This window comes from Lathamus discolor, chromosome 2, assembly GCF_037157495.1.
Source record: "Lathamus discolor isolate bLatDis1 chromosome 2, bLatDis1.hap1, whole genome shotgun sequence".
Taxonomy (NCBI): Eukaryota; Metazoa; Chordata; class Aves; order Psittaciformes; family Psittacidae; genus Lathamus; species Lathamus discolor.
Window position 1 is genome coordinate 76386606 of NC_088885.1, and position 17349 is coordinate 76403954.

Sequence of the window (17349 nt, forward strand, 5' to 3'; positions counted from 1 at the left end):
AGCAGCTTCTCCCCTCCTTCACTGACCTTGTGTCTGCAGAGCAGTTTCTCTCACATATTCTGGCTCCTCTCCCCACCTGCAATTGCTCCTGTGCAGTACCTTTTTCACCTTCTTAAATACATTATACCAGGGGAGCTACCACCATTGCCGATAGGATAGGCCTTGGCCAGCAGTGAGTCCATCTTGGAGCTGACTGGCACTGGCTTTATTGGACATGGGTGAAGTTTCCAGTAGCTTCTCACAGAAAGCACAACTGTAGCTCCCACCACCACCAAAACATTTCCCTGCAAACCCAATACAAGAGTAAATAAAAAATGGACTGCCATTGCATCCTCCTAACAACATGACTGTATTAGATAACACTGCGTAAGAATTTCCAGTAAGTAAGGGTAATATTCAAGCCCCACGAGTAAGTGCTCGAAGAATGGATTATATGTCAACAGATAAGCAGTGGTCTGATCTACCAGCTAAGGTAGCAATGCTAAAGTAGATACTCTGCACCTTGATAAGCAAATGTGAGTAAGATTTCTAAACACATGAGAAATGTGATACACCAGCACCAATCAAAACTGCCCTTTTCAGCAACATTTTTACAAAGTAGTATTTTAATCATTTTTTAAGTTTCTTTAAACTGGGACTGGAGTTATCTCAATGCATCTAGAAGCCTAACATTTACTGCGGTTTTTAAGAAAATACGACAAGCATACTTCTGCACATTTAACTATGTAATACTCCGGTCACTTTCAGCTTAAATTTAATTTAACTCAAGTATTAGGTTCCCAGAACATTATGACAATACTGAAATAAATACTTCCAAGATCAAAACTGACTGAAATCACAGAGAGGATTAAATGGCAAAGCATCCTTTTCTTCTCCTCTACATACGTTGTTCACCTGCCCCTGCTCTGAATACTTGGCCAACTATATTGGCATTTCATGTTGCTTTTTTCTATGCTATTTGGCATTGCACTTTTCTGCTAGAGTATTTTTTTCTTATCTGGCCTAAATGTGAGCCTGTGCCTGGGCTCCATTATATAGAAGGAGATCAACTCTGTAGACAGCTGGTGGATTATTGCCACTATCCTGCTACGGGGGATAATCACGAAATGGTTAATGGTCTGGATTTACAGTCTTGCAAAGATTTTTATGTAAGAAGAAGGTCAGAATTGTAAAAGTTATTTCCAGATACATTGATGGAGTTAATTCCCTCTCTGCAGCTGAGTTTTCCCTCTCAGGTATGCTTCCATGGTAACGTATTCTTAGCTACAGCAAGGGTGAAGTTAATCTCAGAAGTTTAGCTTTCCATTTGCTAATTTTCTGCACTGAATCTTATTTGAGATTCTAGTAGTGCATAATACAAGTCTTACTTTTACTTTCTGATCTATTTCTAATTATCTTCTGTTTCAAGTAGCATTTTTAAAAAAGACTGCTGTACAAAAGAGACTAGTATTAAGAAAAACAGTTTTCGAATGAATATGAAGTTAAAGACAAAAAGTGAAATTAGATTAAATCATACTTTACAGTTAATGCACCACATACATTTAATAGTAGTGGAGGGACATCAGTTGAGTTACAATAAGTAGATAATGCCTTGAAAAAAGAAAGACTGTGCACAATCAGATGTTAAAGCATATTCTGGTATCAGCATTTGTAAAAAATTTCAACCAACACCTTATTGCTCACATCAAGGCAATTCTTTTTTATTGGGAGGACTTCCACAAGTTCTTTGCTAAATAGCCTTGGTAATAAGTGAACTGTATGATTTTACTATTGAAAACAGAATATTGTGCGAGGTCTCTGAGCACGCATCAGTGTTGATGTAGAACATCCAGAAATAACTGGATAGTATAATACTTATTAAAATCATTAAAGATGTTTTATAACTGTCAGTCTAACAAATTAGAAAAATCTAATCTGTTCAGTTTTTTGCACATTTTATTTATTTTACAGGCCTTCTAGGTGGAGCCTATGATTGATTGCAACTGCTTTCCTTCTAAAGGACTACACTCCCAGCACTAGCATAAATGAACACTTGCATTATGTAAAATGTGATTTTGGTTTATTCAAAAGCTTTCTAATTCTGGAGAATCTCAGGTTAGCATCAATGTAGTTAAATCAATTAAGTCATGTAGAATATAGGGAATTTTCACAAAAAACATTTTTGAGGAAATTTCCCAACACTTTATAGGAACTCTGCAGCAGAATGAGGATCTCCAGAGAGATATTCAGCAGTATCTTTAACAAAAAACTTTTTTCCTTCTTGCCTTACTGTAGATGGTTTTCAAAATAAACATCAAATGTGAACTGCAACTGACAGATCTTTTTTATTGTAACTCCCTTTTTTGTATTCTAAACAGGTGCACAACAAGCCTGTGGTCCTACTGAAAGTAGGATTTGACCAGTTTATTTTAATAACTGTATATAAGGATCCATTGGATTAGAATGGACAATCTTCTTTTTTCTGGTACTCTTAACTTATAAGCACTTGATGTTATGTAAGTATTGTCACTTCTCAATATGTAAGTATGAAAGAGAAAACCACTTGTCTATTTTGGTTCCAAAGACAGCCTTCCAAACATGAACACAAGTAAATGTTGAAGTCCATTTATTTAAAGAATTATTCTCCTCCCATCCCCTCACTTCAGTTGACCTTACATGGCTTTCTTGGGTAATCTGAGATTGAGCATTACAATTGTGAAAGGTAATTCATTTCAACCATATTTAACAGCTAAGCAGAAAAGCAGTTTTTAGGCTCTTGGTACATTATATTACTAATGGATTTTCATGTTCTTAGGTATAAGTAATTGAATTTCCCAGTACAATTTAGAACTGTAATAACCATATCAAAGGATAACTACTTAAAAATGAACAAAAATGCATTACACACATACTCTTTTCATTTTTACAGATTTGGTTAAACCTTCTCCCTGCCTCTCCATTTATTTGGTCACTTAAAATTGTATGCTTATGTAAAAAAAGGATATATCCATTTATTGTAGTTAAATCTGTGTCAGCTGTATGAAAGTGCTTAATAAAAGGCAGCAAAATAATCTTTGTGAAGTTATGAATTCCAGTAAGTAAAAAATAAATAAATAATTTCTCCCCTTTTGCTTCCTTCTTTTCTCCTTCTCAGCCTTTCTCCCAGCAGGAGCACTCCAAAATACATTTCAGGCCCAAGAGAATACACTGTAGTTTCCAGAACAATTTGATGTAATAAGCAAAGTGGATGGAATAAGAAAAGAAGCATGCAATTTAACAAAGATTTCACCAGCAAAGTCTCTTAGCAGAAGCTTGGAGCTTTATCAGTAATAGGAGTTGTAAGTTCTAGATTTTCTCATACACAATGTCATTGTGCTAGTGCAGCTCTCTTAATTATGTCTACAGTTTTAAGAGCAAAAGGAATGTGTCGACAAACTATTCTATGATTCTATAATTCGATGATTCTATACATGACAAAAATAACAGTGGATGCTTGTAATCATTTTGCAGAGGTTTGTTTTGTTCAGCCAGACTGAGGTATTCCAAGCATCTATATTCTATTTAATAAAGTCAACTTTCAGTATGCAATACTCCTTTAAGGAACACCTCCAACAGATCTGTCTCTTCAACAAGCTTTTACAAAATTCCTTTAGGCGACTTGACAAAAAAATACCCACAAGGTTTTCCGAAGAATGCTTACTGGAACATCAGAGATGTGGTCAATCAGTTTTCTACTTGTTTGCTATGGAAAATGATTCTTGACTTTCTGATCACTAGGCTTGAGAAATCAGTCTTTTAAGAGAATCTCAAAACTTTGAGGAGGAAGGCAACAGGGCATTTTTTTCTCATAGTGGACTATAAAAAGACAGAATTTCATATCAGTATTTTTCAGTATCGCTCTGCAAAACAGTAGCTGTTTAATAGCTATCCTCTGCCTGTTTTCTCATTTGAGGTGACTGATGATACCAAATACTAGCAGCAAATGTTTTATTAGTGGGCTTTTTTTCTTTGCAGCCAGTTCAGGGGTGATACTGTTCAAAAGCAGAACAATTACTCTCCAGTAGTTTGGGTATTCTGAAATGCAGACTCATAGAGTCAAAAGGGCAATTGTATCTGGACATTTGAGTCTGAAACCTTAGGAGTTGCAAAGCTGTAACGTGGTCTGACAGCACTTCCTTTAGGAAGTGTAATTACTGGCCTTTTTCTTCCACAGCAGGGAAACTGTTTTTTCAGCTTGTGTCACCATGCATCAGCCACACTATTTCCGTTCTTCTTCAGCCAGTAGTTGAAAAAACAATTTTCTTTTTTTTTTTTGCTGTCTACTTACATGTGCTCAGTGACTGCAATTCAGTTGAAAAGGCAACTCACATGTACAAATGATGGTCAATCAATCACTGAAGCCATTGATAAGAAAACAACAGGAACCTGTTCTCCCATCCTGATTTTTAAATCACAGTCATAAAATCATGTGTCAGATACCTCTTCCAGATCAAGCAACTCATGTACTTCTTATGTCGGACGCTAGAGCAGCAGCCCAGATGTGCTGGAGACAAGTCCCTCACACCCCCTAAGCTGGCATGGAAAGAAGTTAGGATGGCATTTTCCCCCTGATTCTGGATGGTTTCTCTCTGACATATGAGGAGAAAACACACCCATTCCCGCTGTCAGAAAGTGGGAAAACATCAGCTGACCACAGCCAGAGTGTATTCCCAGTGGAATAACGAGTTGCGTATTGTGGACTTTGTGAGTATTACCCAGGCAAGAGAAGAGAAAAGATGGTGAGCTAGAACAGCTGATTTGCTTAAGAAAGATTTACCAGACTCCATTCACCAGTCAAAAGCAGAGTTGCTTTCTCCTTAAAGTCCTTTCCAGCAGGATGCAGTTCAACACCTTTTACTCACACAACACTCATGCTGGCCTTTACTGCATGAGGGGCACAGGGGACCATGGGCTGGCAATATCCAGGTGAGGTGATGGCACAGCAGGTGCCCGGGCAGGCTGGTCAGTCAGGGAGGACAGTGGCCAAGGCAACTCCCAAGCCTGAGGTGAGTCCCCCACCAAAGCCTCTCCTGGCTACTCTTCAGCTGGCTCCTGTCTGGCAGCCACAGCCTAGGTCCTGCCATAGAGAGGAGGCAGAGCCCACTGCAGCCTGTAGGGCCCTTCCCCGCCTGGAGAAGTTTGGCCATGTCCATGCTGCTCTCGGTCACTAATGGGTGAGTGCCTGTGAGAGTCCCCAGGGTATAGCTCAGACAGGGAAAAGAAATGAGAGTAGTCTAATTCGCAACACCATGCCTTAAGTCCAGATAGAGCTAGAGTATGAAATGGCAGCTGCTCAGAGGGACTGAGACAAAGGAGGAAGAGATTTACATTTAACTGAAAACTTAAACAAAACAGGCTTGAGAAAGCTGTGTAGTAGCTTTTCACAGTTAAGGCTGTGGCTAGCAGTGCAACTGTGATCTCCATGGACATAAAACGCAGAGATCATATTCTTGTCAAAACTAGCCTGTTAATATAAGCAGTTAGAAAATAATGAACCAAAACCCCAAAACCTAAACCACACACTACAAACCTACATAAAAAAGTCCTTTTTTAAAAATTATTTTTATCAAGAGTAGGCTATATTTCTGTTTGCTGAGATGATTTTAAGCTAGCCAGTTTAGGAAATGCGGGCATTTCAGCTGCAAACTTTGTTGGCCTTCTTGTTGCCACAAAATCCATCAGAGATCTGGGTAGCCTGGACTGAGTCTCAGCAGCCACTGGGCAAGTGACTTGTGTGAAGGATGTCACAACTCCATTGATGTCCTTGGTGCAGGAAGAACATGCAAAGTACAGGAGTCTCACAGGAAGATTAAAATTTCATAGATTTAGTTGTAGCTTTTTGGCGACACTTCAGAAGAACATATCAATTCTGTTGCAGAAGGATTCCTTTTAATCTCCCCTCCTGCTTTTGACCTATGTGGTAAGGAGTAAATCATCCATAGCCCTGAATGACAATTGACACCTTGGAGCTACTGAACCTGAAATAATTAGTTTTTGTGAACTGACCTATGTTGCCATGTGAGCAGGCTTACAGATTCAAACTATTATGAAGGCAAGAGGATTTAGCCTGTGGAACTGAACTCCAGCAAATGCTGGTCTCAATGAGAGTTCGTTACCATCATCACAGTTTGTCAGCAACAGTCACACTTTGACTGCCAGAATGAAAGAAAGTAGCTGGAATCACCCATGCTGCAGTGCAATGAAAATGAACATTAATAAAGCTGATACCATCCACGGTTACTAAAGGCAGCCTTTGCTCCTACAAACTTCATGTTTACTATCAAGTCATTGTAATGTACCCAAGAGATAACACACCTCCTGCAGAGACTGAAAGGTGAATTACAGTCCGGGTTTCCAGTTCTCTGTTTAGACTAATTCCTAAGCTAAATTTACTGAAGTTCACCCAGAGCATCTATTCAAGGTAAATATGTAGCACTAACTTGGAGAACCAATATCAACTTTGTACCTTTGATCACGAAATTTTAAAGTTATATCCATTTTACTGCACATAATTTCCTTTCACCCACAACACAGCTTTTCTGGTTTTATACCTTCCCAGATACAGCTGTATTCCAGAACTGCTCTGTGATTATCCAGCTTAATGTTTATTCATTGTGAAAGAAACTGTTTTTTTGCCAAAATCTGCTTCACAGGCTTGAAAAATTCCCAAATACATTCCTTATCCATTCTGAGAGGGATGGGATACTTCCTATCTCAGCTCAGCATGTTCAAGCCATAGCTAGGAAATTCTTTTGAAAATATTAGACATCTGGCTAGCCCAAATATTGTACACATTTGAAGAAAATTCTCATAGCTTTGGAGTCAGAGTGGTGTTTGAAGTTTTAGTAGAAAGTATTTTCCTCTCCCCTGAGCTAGCAGTCATCAAGCTCTACAAGAAAGAACATACAGGAAAGAATAATAATGAAAATTCTTTTTCCTGAAAAATTGATACAAAGTTTTCTTTGAACAAGGGAAGGTCTTTTAAAATTAAAAAAATAAAAAGCAACAACCAAACCTCAAACCCAACTACTTGCCATTACTAGCTGTGTCAGACAGTTGTAAGCTATATTTATTCACATGCACTGTAAGTTTTAGATCTACAAAAAAACCCAGATGATAGGCTGAGATTAATCATTTAGATCAACCTTGTCAAATGCTGAGGTTTACATGGGACATAGATGTATAGATAAGCCAGAGCAAATGTACAGATTTTTTTAAGTTATAAAGTAGTCCAAATGTTATACCTGTTGGCTATAACTACATAATTTAGAGTGCCGAAGGGTTATGATTTGGAGACTTGGAGAAGTGATTTTAGTTCAAGTCAGTTTCAGCTATCAAACAGCTAGGTTTCCTACAGAATACTTTTCTGATCCGTACGTCTATGCCTTTGGAGCCTGAGCAGGCAGACAGCTAGGAGCTGATAATGACAAGGAACATCATAACTTTCTCATTTACTAATATGTGGGGGTTTGACACAGATTACCTGGATTAATCTGAGAGATATACATCCAGTGCAGGAACGCAGGGAAAGTATTTATGCAGTGGGTGTTTGTGCTGGGGCAGAGTTCATTTTCTTCATAGCAGCTAGTATGAGGCTATGTTTTTGACTTTTGCTGAAAACAGTGCTGATAACAAAGGGATGTTTTAGTTATTGCTGAGCAGTGCTTACACAGAGCCAAGGCCTTTTCTGCTTCTCACACCACCCTTCTCACACCACCCTACTAGTGGGTAGGCTGGGAATGTGCAAGAGCTTTGGAGGGGACACAGCTGGGACAGCTGACCCCAACTGGCTAAACAGGTATCCCATACTATAAAATGTCATGCTCAGAATATAAATCTGGGAGAAGAAGAAGGGGAGGACGTTTGAACTGATGGCATGTCTTCCTCAGTAACTGTTAGGCATGGTGGAGCCCTGCTTTTCTGCAGATGGGTGAACACCTGCCTGTCAATGGGAAGCAGAGAATGAATGCCTTGTTTTGCTTTGCTTGCATGAGTGGCTTTTGCTTTACCTATTATATTGCTTTTATCTCAACCCATGAGTTTTCTCATGTTTACCCTCTTAATTCTCTCGCCTCTCCCATCAGGGGAGAAATGAGCAAGCAGTGATGCAGCGCTTAGTCACTTGCTGCAGTTGACCCACAACAGTATTGACACCTGCAAGGCCTATAGCAGAGTCCTGAAAATCATTTGTCCTCTTGTTATCATGTGACTGAGAACCTCTATCCTTGAGAAATAATATTTTATGAAAGCCACAAATCTTCAATATATTTTAATCTAGTTTGCACTGCACGCCATTGTTCATCTTCTTTGCCGGCTCTTATCTTCTTCATTATTGTCACCACTTGAACATCTAACTAAAGTGGTGTTTAATATTAATCTAGAGGGTTCATCACTTTCCTTGTTATCATATCCTTCAACAGTCAAAAATATATTTTCATCAGAATTAACACTAACAGTTCCTTTAATTGATGTTAGGTATGTTAGGTCACTAATGTAACAGTCTGCATTGTCTTCTCAGTATGGGTTAAGCTTCCTGTATTCATTAACAAACTCTTTTTGAACTGGAGATGTGGGGGGTTCACAGTCACAGGACATTAACCGTGAAGCATTTACTGATTTATTAGGATCATTATGCATCCATCTTTTGTCAGCAAAGTAATATTAGAGGAGCTTTATAAAATCTGCTCAACATACAATTGTAAAGGCAAATCTGTACACAGAAAGAAACAACTTCATTTTAATTCTACTAAACCCAAGAAAATAGGTTCTTACAGGTGTACAAAAGGTATATTCAAATGTGTCAGCAAACTGATTCAGACAAATTTGAACTCATGTTAATTTGTGGTTTGAAATCTATATCTGAGCTGGGTCTTAAGAACAAAGGCAAATCTTAATAGAAGGCATTTCTTATGGTAAACTGACAGATCTATAATCAGCCTCATTGGGCTTCTATCTTCCTGCACAGAGGTGTGACATTTAAACACTACTTAAGAGCTTGTTACCATTCACTAAAATGCTCAACTGTCAAGAAAGACCCACAAAGATATCTAGATTTGCAGATTAGAGCTGCTAAAAGTCTTCTGGCTGGTAGAATTTGCAGTAGCACAATGCTTCACTATGAAGCACAATCAATTGATTCTTAAGTAGCCATTATTTGCGAAGTAGACAGTCTGTTCATTAGTGGAACTGATGAAGAGTGAGATGTTAAGAGAGAGTATTTTACTTCCAGCTTTCAGACCTTCAAGGGAAATATGCAGAGGGAAAGTGAGCCTCCAGAATCTCCATTCCTCATCATTACAGCTATATCCTTAGAAATGCAAAGAAAGCAGAGGAACAGCTTTGATGACTTGCCAAAGGCTGCCTTTTACAGCAATTCTTGCCTCAGATAGTTTAATCATATCATGGTGCTTTTCCTCAGATATCAGTTTGAGAGAAGTCTAGTCATGAGGGTGCAAGAGCATAGGCTTTTAAGCCTTGATTTATCAGAAGTTTGTGATTCTTCCTCATACAGGAAAAATCCTTGTCTTTCAAAAAGTGCAGAACTACGAACACAAGCAACACTACTGTCTTCTAGTAGTGTACTTCTTTCACAGTCCTACACAAAAGTGGAATTGATACTACTTGTGAAGGTTGTCAGGATGTATGAGAAATAGGTTACCCCTTGTAGTGCCCAAATATAACCTCTGCCCTCACCGCAAAACTCCACTGCAATCAGGCTTTGACCCTGAAACTGAAAGTATGGCATTAACAGCTACACTTTAAGAGGATTACTTATCAAAGATGGTAACAGTTAGATTTACTTTTAAAATGTTGATAATTGGTCTTACAGGTTTTATTCTGAAGGTCTTGGTGAGAGAGAATAAAACAGCCAGGTATGGCTTCATTTCTATCACTTCTGCTCAGAAACTGGTGAATGCAAAGGACAGGATAAAGGACCTTTCCGTGTTAAATGTATGACACCGTCATACTCTTGCTCTCCAGGGAGGGAGTTTCAGCTCAGGCAGAAAGATCATTAGACGGAAGTCTTTGTCAATCAGATATTAGCACAGGATTTTTCTCTGTTCCATGAGGTTCTAGAAATTCCTAGTGCTTTTGAATGTCACGGTGACAACATAAGTCAAATTGTAGAATTTGTTTATTTATTTGACAGACTGCTACATATCTCAGAAGTTCAGGCAGAAAGTTAGAAGGCTCATTACAATAATTAAGATCCACAGTCTCAGTAAATTTGAGATACCTGGGGAACTGATCTTTTGGGGTGAGCTTTTGTGTCTTGCTGTCCAGAGCCAACCATTTAGAAAAGGCTGCAACAATCTTTTAATATCGAAAACACTAAACACATATATATTTATATAAATATATATATATTTGGGGGTTGGAACTAGATGATCCTAAGGTCCTTTCCAACCCTAACTATTCTAAACTATTAGGTAACTGAGTTGTTAAGCTCTCAGTCAAAAACACTTTTACCTTTTCAAGCTTGATATATCTCCATTTAAGACAATGAATTTTAAACTCCATTATGACATCTTGAAAATCATAATAATTTCTTCTGGTTATATCTTCTTGTTAACATGTCATCTGCAGAATTTACAGTACTGCCACAGGACTTGCAGCACAATTGTTTTCATTTCAGATTCTTAGAGACCAATGAGGGATACTATCAGCTCCAAATACCATATGACTATAAAAAAGCTCTAACATATCTAAATATTATAGCTGGCAATTTGCACTTTAGATATCAGTTGTGATTTCTGCTGTGTTTGCATCTGTTCATAGCTTTGGCTTCTACCTGTGCTGCAGTTTTCTTTGATTTTATACCAAGAAGTATATGTCAGAAAATATTTACAATTTATTATTTATTTAAGGAATCTTGGCAAGATGAGTTTTTTGGTTGTGGTTTTTTTTGTTGTTTTTTTTTTTTCCAGTTCAACAATGTATCACAAGCCTTCCCTCTGTTCTTGTTAACAGCTAGTTTGAAATGTGAGAATTTGGTTAAAACTGAAGTTTCTTCTCTTTTTTCTTAGTGACACATAGTGGTATATTCCCAGAGGTAGCTGTAAAAATACATCACAACTGGAAGCAAGTATGCTCAGAATAATTTATTTTGTCTGAAATTGGACATGCTCTATGCATTGTAATAATACAATTTTCTTTTCTGGTGTATATTGCATACAATGATGAAATATGTATTGCATTCGATAATCCTAAACAACTAAGTACTTGTCACAGCACTGACAAATCACTGCATAACAGAACATTCAATGCAGCTGCTGGAAGCCTACATTCTCCTGCAGGAATAATAAATAGGTTGCAGATTCATCAACTCAGTAAGCCTCAGATTTTTATTCCCAAGGAGTTTCTTTCAGTAAGACTCAGCGCATCCATTATCCAAACATATTGACCTACAGTTATTACTTCTCCATTAAAAAAAATAAATAAATCAATGACATGACCTTTCTCAGTCTCTTCACACTGAAATACTAGAACGTAAATTCTTACTTCTGAATGAAACAATTGTACCGATGTAGATGATAATCTCTTGCTCTATGCTTGTGACATCCGACCCAGTAAAGACAACAGCACTCTTTCTCTCTAGGACAATGAGCGAAAAATTAGATTCTATTATGAATGAGTAGCTCAATAAATTTATTATTTTCTAAAAGAGGCTCTTGAACCTATGCAGCCGTCTTCTAGAAAAAAAAGATTCATGCTGGTACTCAGCTGCCTTTGAGGATTATTGCTAATTTTGTTTCTGATGGGTATATGTGGTTCTATAAATCAGGCGACAGTACTGCATGACAAATGGAAGATGACCTGTACATTTCAAGGGAATGCATTGGCCATGTAATGGAGTCACTTCTGCCTGGAGATTTGAAGTGCCGCTTGATTAAATCACCTTCAGGCAGACGTGGAGGCTGGAGTTCTACTCCCTCCAAAGCAACTAACAATGCTAATTCTGCAACTGCACAACTTTAAAGCAAAACATTATGTAACTTCACCTCTGTGCTGGCCTTGCACACACAGCTGCCAGCAGACTTCCTTTGAACAAAAGAGCATGTTTTACTCCAATGCTCCCTTCTGTAGTTTTCATACTCTTGACTTCTCTCCCTCAGTACCTCCAGTTTATGTATCTTGCAGCCTCCCTGACCTACCCACAGGCAATCAGTCCTGTCCCCAGCCTCTCTCAAGGACCTGTGGGAAGGGAATTTGTAAGGCTGACATACTTGGACCCTTATTACCCAACACTTGAAAATACAGTCCCTTTCCCTCTCTCCAGTCCTGGAGTTCCCTTATATTCCAACTGTAGCAGCCAATAAGCACAGTCACACTGCCACAGTAGTAGTAAAGAAGTAGTATCACCTGCTTGTCTTTGAAGCCTCGACTTGTTCTGGCAGTAGACTAACCTGCTATTTTCTCCATCACAAGAAGCATGGAAGACTACTTTTGTTCCTTGGCTGTGACAATCTTGGAACCAATGACAGTCCTTGATCTATGATATCTCAGTTATAGGATCAACATTCATGTAGCAATCTTGGACTTAATTGTCTTGGGAGTTCTACTTAAGAAACTAAACACTCCTTAATGTACATCATGATGGATGCTTTTCTTTCCCTTAAAAGCACATGTATGCATAAACCAAGATACATAACCTTGAAGATTTAGATGTTTTCTCAACTGCTGTAAGCATATGAATTGAACGACATCATTAATATTTAGACAAAACCATTCATTTTTCATGCTCTTTGTGATCAAGAAAATCCCCTGATCATACTGAGAAATTCTGGTCTGTAGTTTCTAGTTATGAAGCAGAATTCACAATACTCTATTTTTAAATTGAGATTAACATGAGTTTTGACAACTTTGATAATTTCTCTAGTTATACCACTATTTTTTATGCAGAGCCAAAAATGTGAAATAACTTTCAATCGTAGGTGCATCTCCTAAGCAATAGAACCTTTGAGGTGTGCTTGTACATCATTTCTCAATGTATGGAAAGAAGGGGAAATTAAGTGGTAACAATCAGTTCCTCCCAACACTGTTTCACATATATTTTAGCTACCCTCAGCTTTAAACCCTGACTGATCATTTGCCTAGTTAAGATAATGAAGAAAGAAACTTTGCAGATATTTTTATTTCATGAGAGCAACAGAAGCAAGGACACATTTTAGAATTATAACCAAAATACATTGACTTTTTTTTTCCTTGCCCCCTCCGACCTAATAAAAAATGCAGCATCCCAAAGGTATGTTCTCTATTGCAAGAAGACCCCTACTCAGATGGATTCTGTAGAGCATAAATAACTTTTTCTAAACTGGTGTTTGTCTCTGACATGAGGCCTGTCACCCACCATAAACAATGCCTCTTCTTAATGTTCGTCTTGCAGCTTTGTCAGGGCTTGCAGCATGGCTTTGTTCAGTCTTTGAAGAATCTTCTGTAAACGGTGATCAATTTTTCCCTTGATTCATGTTACAATTTAAAATTAATTGTGGCAAAGTTTAAATGACAGCATAACAAATTAAACAAGAGGAGTCCCTAGGCGTTTATAATGTTAACAGCTGGAGCACTATAACAAATATTTTTCCAATTTAAAAAGGTCTAGCTCGTTAAGTGTAAAGGAAAGATCATGTCAGATTTTCAAATGCAGCAGGCTACTAAACAGTCAACTAACTTTTGAGTCCTGTCTTGTTCTCCAACATGAATGTTAACAGAACTATTAATTGATCATTATACCTAAGAGAGAACGAACAATCCATTTCGACTTAGTAATTGCTTAAATGAGCCCAATTACAGGACACTTTTAATGACAAGTATTAAATTCACAAATTCAGCGTATGTACAGTCTGCATTATACTGTCTGCATTTGAAATTTAAGTTCTGTGCAGTAACCAAAACAATGATTATGCTGCAATAGTGACAGTAATGGTTACAGATAACCGAGGTTACATTTTCACTTTCATATAAGCAATTTTATAATTCACCACTTTTATCCATTGCTTACTATTTCCAGTTATGCATACTGCAGTTGGTACACATGTTACTGTTTGGGTTGATTTTTTACATTCTTAAGGACATCTAAGCATGCACAGAGTCCACATGTAAAAAAATATATATACTTGGGGAAAAGAACCACAGGTTGAGCTGCAGCTTGAAGTACAGAATCTTTTTTATTCTGCCAAACCATATGCTTCACTCTAAGGAGAGCATTAGAGATGGCAGGAAAAAAATAAATTCCTTAAGTTACTCAGGAAAAAGAAATTCCTAGAAGTAGGAGCAGGGAGATGATAATTTGCAAATAAGCTTTTAAACAGAAAGGTACAATGCATGGAGTTTCAGCTCAGATGAACCACTACAAAGCGGAAGTAGCTTCTTGTTGTAGGATAAAATTAGATGAAGTGATGTGATGCTGTATCTAACTGTATGCTAGAAATCCACACAGCCAAGTTCAGAGGCTGAGTTTGTAGAGACAGAGTTTTCCACACTCCATCATTTCTCCTAATTATGAAAGAAGAGACACTAATACTTTAATCAAGAAGACATAGTGAAGATGGAAACTCTACAGATTTGAGGCAGGAAGATATTTGCACTAAGAACAGGGAGTTCACAGAAATGTTCAGATTCCATATATATGTACACAATGTTATCTTCAAAAGCAACCACTACTGCTCAGTTTTTAAACCAAGATAATGTTTATCACAGATGTTTCACGGATATGCAACAGGGGACATATATTTTGAAGAAAAACTTCTTAAGCAGAAAGTAATGAAGAAAACCCTGTTCACCAAAGATAACTGCAGCCAGTTATCATAACCCTCCGGAGAGGTGGGAGGCAGGCAGATCTGAGCCTGAGCAGGAAATCTGTTTAACAGCTTTCCTCAGGCATGGAAAGACTGAATCAACTACAGAAGATCTTGTTTTCACCCTCTTTAGTTTCATTTTTAGTGTTCTTAGAGAAGTTTTACTTGTGTGCAACTGATTCTCGAGAATTCCAGTTTCATGAAACAAGAAGCCCCAGATCAGAAATTCCCAACCTCACTTGAGGTGCAAGGATCCAGATCAAGGCTACCCTGAGGATTTAACACTCAAGAATGACGAGCTGTATCTAGCCTGGGAAATAGCTCCCAGATCCAGCATGTTTAACTGCTTTTCATCTGAAGATAGTCACACTGTGCCTAGAATCAACTTCTATCCATGTGGCAGTAAATTCTGATTCAGATAGAAGTGCTCCTATTCATTATTTTGCCACAAATCTCAGAAAGCATACCACATTTTGAGATTGCATGCATAACCATATAGAGAGAAAGCAGAATCCATGAAGCTATTTTGTCCAGGACAGGAGCCATGTCGATTTATGCCTTGGAAAAAATTAAAGTTAACAGTTGAATCTAATTTCAGTAGCTTGGCAATTTATATACACTACCAGCTTTTACAAAAAAGGAAAGAAAGGGTGGAAAAGGACAATAGCGCATTTTCCTTTTTTCTCTGCAGTACACTCCTCTTTATTTCTATAGAGCACATTTCAAAACGTCATTCCCTTCTGTATCTATTTCTGAAGAAATATTTATTTTCATTCAGACATTTAATCGCTATAACCTCTCACTGGATGCCGTGTCCCTTCAAACAAGGAATACCGGCCTGCATTTCTGTTTCTCTTGTGAAAGTCTAATCCTACTCTCTAAGGTTTAAAGATTACACTGGCATTTTTGTATCTTTTCTGTTTTGTATCAGAATGCAAAGAAAGTTTTAAATTCCTTTTACTTGAAAGTGAGTAAGAACCAGTGAGCATTAAAGGCAGATTAATCTTCATCCTGAAGAATGATTTATTTCAGGGAAGAGAACAAGATGGTACAATAAATGTAGTATTCTGAAATGCCAGTTTCATTCAACCTGTCTCCACAGGAGAGATTCAGTACAGATGGATTTCAAAACAACAGTGAAAATGAAATTAATGTTAAAGAGCAATTCACTTCCTATATGCAGTCTCAAGATACTACACTCTTCACATTCCTATGTGAATGCAATTTGCTGCTATTATTCTAGCATATTCAATTTTCTTAAGAACTAAGATCACAACCTCTTGAGAAGTGAATGAAGATAGCAGGAGTAGTTTAACCTGGAATACTAAAATCATATCTGAAGCCATTACCTCATGAGGAGACAACTGCCTCAAAAAGTAGGCACCATGAGAGATGTTTCCCAGCAAAAATGTTTTTACATCATGACAGTTCTTTCCATTCTTGAGGAATTTCAGCTGAGCGAAGTCTGAACAAGTACTTACATATATTTAAAAAAAAAATGAGTGCTACCGTCTTTCCTGGTGAGTTTCCTTGTCTGTTTTTATGGGCTTTTCTTTCTCTCAAAGTACAGGATGGACCAGGATGGGTTAGTATAAGATAAAATTTCTCTAAATAGGCTTCTCCTGAGATCTTTAAATATCTCTGGTTTACATTATATGAGAAAATGCATTGAAAAGCATTTTGAAGTTTCACTCAGAATAATCTCCTTTGAATGCTTTATGCTGCCATTCACATCCAGAAGGAAACTTGAGCAATGTAAGAAAACAGGAGGAATAATCAGTCTAAAGCAAAGAGTCTTAATATTCAAGAAATGAAAGAAATTCCAAACCCAATTAAGAAGTCTAGATTATAAAACCTAGTAAGTAAAGACTTGACAGAGCGATATACCTTTGCAAATCCGTACAGGTGTCTGCTTTGAAATAGATATTAACCCCACCCCTGCCATATTATTGGCATTTCCATACACAACTTAGGAGCACCTCCTGGACATCAGTCAGCAGAGTAAGACAGGGGACTCACCTGGGATGTTCCCTGAACAAAGCATTGCGTAGTCCATTAAAGTCTAGTATTAGGAAGAGCCTTTAGCAGGTGACATCATGGAATCAGGCTTTTCACCAGATAAATATTAGGTCCTTTTAAGAAAAAAGACCAAGTTGTTTTACACAGTGTATCAGTCTATGTGCACTCCTTCCAAGCCCCCAGAGAGGAGTTTTTGACAGGACAAGAGGCAATGTCTACATACTGAAATACAGGGGGATCCCTCTGAACATCAGGAAACACTTTTTCTGTTGTGAGGATGACCAAGCACTGGCTCAGGTTGCCAGGGGTGGTGGAGTCCCCATACTTGGTGACATTCAAAAGCTGGCTAGACATGGTCCTGGGTGCCGTGGTTTAAGCCCAGCAAGTAACTCAGAACCACACAGCCATTCACTCACCACTCACATACACCTCCCTTCCAGGCAGGATGGGGAGGAGAATCAAAATAATGTAAACCCCACTGGCTGAGATAAGAACAGTCCAATAAGTAAAGTAT

General features: G+C 38.0%; 1 protein-coding gene across 3 annotated transcripts in view; it reads right to left on the reverse strand.

Annotated features, from left to right (window-relative positions):
- MC4R (melanocortin 4 receptor) overlaps positions 1-17258 on the reverse strand; it is an 85724-nt gene extending 68466 nt beyond the window's left edge. The window contains exons 1-2 of one of the 3 annotated variants that reach the window (XR_010610079.1): positions 16836-17258; positions 13139-13453 (exon numbers count right to left, since the gene is read on the reverse strand). The gene's annotated coding sequence lies outside the window, so the exon portion shown is untranslated. Of the gene's footprint in view, positions 1-13138; positions 13478-16835 lie in introns of those variants that run through there. The other 2 variants (XR_010610078.1, XM_065667547.1) reach the window with 2 other exon arrangements.
- Between the last annotated feature and the right edge of the window lie 91 nt (positions 17259-17349).